Here is a 3,456-nt window from a genome sequence, read left to right on the forward strand (position 1 = left end):
GTGTGTGTGTGTGTGTGTGTGTGTGTGTGTGTGTGTGTGTGTGTGTGTGTGACTAAATGGTTAGAAATGATTATTTTTCTTCTCTTTTTCAGAATTTTCAATCAGTTTATTTTTAAATAGCAACGCAAGAGTCAGCATTCCTGTCTAGTCTTGGTTTAAGCTGAAACAGGTTCACTTCATTACCATTTGAAATGACATGTGCTGTTCAATGTGTCTTGTTTCATTAGAAATAGTTGCTAAGTGTAATGAAAGTCTTTTTGATTGACATGCTTTCTCCTTCCGTGTGTAGATTAATGGTAGATTCTCTGCGATTAGCCTATATGAACATCCACAGAAGGACTGCCCTTGTTCGCCTCCTCCCACGATGCACTGCTAGAATCATGTTAGCACTGTGTTTGGAGAGTTTGCACCATGTTCACATCTACTGTCTACAACTAGGCCGATATCTTATGAACACTGGAATTGCCATTCGTAAACACAAATCTGCCTGGCCCTGTTGCCTCTTTAATCACAGCTTTGTGACCACATTTTAACACCCCACGGTGCAACTGGTCCATTCACAGCTTCCACTTCTGCTCATCCTGCTGAGAGGGCTACAGTTTGCTAGGAAACCAACTGTTTCCCCATGTTTTCCCATAGAGTGTTTGGGATGGTCCTTAAAACTGCTTTAGCCTCTATCTATTCTCCTTTACCCTTTAATCACAGCAGCAGAATCTGAACTTCAGTCTTTCCGGTTCCCAGCCCAGCTCTCACGCTGCTCCCACACCATGACCCTGAGTGATTAAAGCTAAATTTGTCAGTTATCTAGCTTGTGGATTTGACTTGATTTCAAAGATGGATCAACTGGGGAGAATTAACTTTATGTAATTAAAACTATTCTAACTTTTATTTTAAAATAGCTGTCTTGGCATAAGTAGGATCGGCAATAATATATTCATGCTAAGCAAATCTTGAGGGAATTTGGGCTGTCTTCATTTAACAGACAGATTCATGGCTCCTCTCATTCTAAATCTGGTTTTTGACCAGCACCAATAACTTCTGAGAGAGAGGAAGAAAATCCTCTTTACTTGAGACTCTGGGTGTTATTTAATTCTTGAAAATGGTATTCAAACTAGCGTGAGATTTCGCTGAGTTTAATAAAATACTAGCCAATTAGGAAGAAGCGTTCCTTCTGTCTCTAGAGATGTATTAATACCATTAAAAAGAACATATGCTTGAAAGCTGCATGTGCACTTATAATTTTGGTCCCTTCTGAAAGTGAAAGACTGTTTAATTAAGATTATTACTATCTTTAAAGCATTTTCTCAAAGGAAATGTTCTTCATTTAAAACTACGCATCTTCTCTGGAAAAAATATTTGAAAAGAAATTTTGAGACTGTACAAGTACTGTAGAGAGAGCCTGCCCTTTGGGGGTGGGACGGCCTCGGACAAATGTCTATAAATTGGGGTGCACAAATGCTGGTGACCCCTTCTTCCTGTTTCCTGTTTCTGGGCATCGCGGGAACTTCGGTTTCGTGAGTGTTTTTTTTTTTTATTAAAGTGGCGTTATCTTATACCAATTGGCCTGTATTATTTCGATCCGCCTTCAAAGTACATAGGTTCTGATTACATCCTAAGGAAGACTTCCTCCACTTCTTATTATACCTCTATGCTATGATATAACCATGGCAGCTTGTATAGATTCCCTTTTCTTTGTGACAATTCTTTAACAATGCTTTTTCACAAGTGAATTGGGCAAATATACCAATTTACAAAAAATTCAGGCAAAATGTTTTTCAAAAAAAAGGAGGTTCTGGGGAGATGGCCCATCTGGTAAAGCACTGGCTATGCAGGCGTGAGGACCGCCAGCACCCACATAAAAACATGTGGGCAACATGTGTCTGTGACCCCAGCACTGGAGTAACAGCGGTGAGGGAGAGGACAGAGACAGGAGGATCACACTGGCAAGGAAGCCTAGCTCAGCAGATGAGTGCCAGGATTAATGAGAAACTGTCGCAAAAGCAGAAGGTGGAAAGCAATTGAGGAAGATCCTCAGTGATGACCTGTGTCCCTTGGCATGTGACCTCATTTAAAAATAGACCAGTTTCTGTTACAGTTACTGAAGATGAATTCATAATGGAATAGGACTGGTGATCTTGTAAAATGGAGAATTAATGCCAACATGTGCATGGGGAAACGCCAAATGACTGGCGTCACATACCAACATGATGCCGCTAGAAGCCAAAGGTTGCCCGAGACGAGCAGCAGACCCTCACAAGAAGAGAATGGCATGGCACAGGTGCTGTCCCCTTCAAAGTTAGGGTCATCTTAAACCTGAACTTCTAGCTCCCAGAACTTCAGGATAGTCAATTTCCATTAAAGTCATCCAGCTTGTGGTACGCTGCTATCAGCCCAGCCAGATGATATACTCCCATTACAAAGTTAAAGATATCTCACTTTGGGGTGTATACCCAAAGGATGCTCAATTATACCACAAGGACGTGTACTCAACTATGTTCATAGCAAAATTATTTGTCATAGCCTGAACCTGGAAACAACCTAAATGCCCCTTGACCAAAGAATGAACAAAGAAAATGTGGTACATTTACACAGTGGAGTACTACACAGCAGGAAAAAAAATGACAACTTGAAATTTGCAAGCAAATGAATGGATCTAGAAAACATCATACTGAGTAAGGTAACCCAGATCAAGAAAGACAAATATAATATGTACTCACTCATAAGAGACTTTTAGACATAAAGCAAAGAAAAACCAGCCTACAATTCACAATCCCAGAAAATCAAGACAACAAAGAGGACCCTAAAAGAGTGTCTGGAAGGCAATCGCTCCTGGGGGTGGCAACAAGGTTCCACAGAGAAAGGTGGAACTTGATGAGGATGATGAGGATGATGAAGATGATGACGACGATGATTTTGATGAGGAGGAAGCTGAAGAAAAGGTTCCAGTTAGGAAATCTGTGCGAGATACCCCAGCCAAAGGTGCATGGAAATTAAACCGGAGTGGAGAAGACTTAAAACCATCGATGCCAGGGTTGAAGGGTCAAGAGTCCTTCAAAAAACAGGGAAAAAAACCCTGGAACACCAAGGGGACCTAGTTCTGTGGAGGACATTGGGGCAGGAATGCAGGCAAGTATAGAGGGAGGTGGCTCTCTTCCCAAGGTGGAAGCCAAGTTCACTAATTATGTGAAGAGTTGCATCTGGATGACTGACCAGGCGGCTGTTCAGGGTCTCTGGCAGTGGAGGAGGTCTCTTTGAGAGGATGGTTTGAACAGTTTGAAATATTCCATCTTACTTAATTTCTGTGGCAGTTGATATATCTGGCTGTCCTTTTTGTAGTGCAGGGTGAGAACTTTCCCTGCTGTGTTTGATGAATGTTGTCCAGGTTCCATTGCCAAGAAAAAAAAAAAGAGAGAGAGAGACATACATGGATCTAATCTACATGGGAAGTAGAAAAAA

At 41.4% G+C, this 3,456-nt stretch overlaps 1 pseudogene; it reads left to right on the top strand.

Annotated features, from left to right (window-relative positions):
* The first annotated feature begins 2,161 nt into the window (after positions 1–2,161).
* On the top strand, positions 2,162–3,255 carry LOC101996020 (annotated as a pseudogene).
* Positions 3,256–3,456: the final 201 nt, after the last annotated feature.

Source organism: Microtus ochrogaster, chromosome 8 (genome assembly GCF_000317375.1).
Source record: "Microtus ochrogaster isolate Prairie Vole_2 chromosome 8, MicOch1.0, whole genome shotgun sequence".
NCBI classification, from domain to species: Eukaryota; Metazoa; Chordata; class Mammalia; order Rodentia; family Cricetidae; genus Microtus; species Microtus ochrogaster.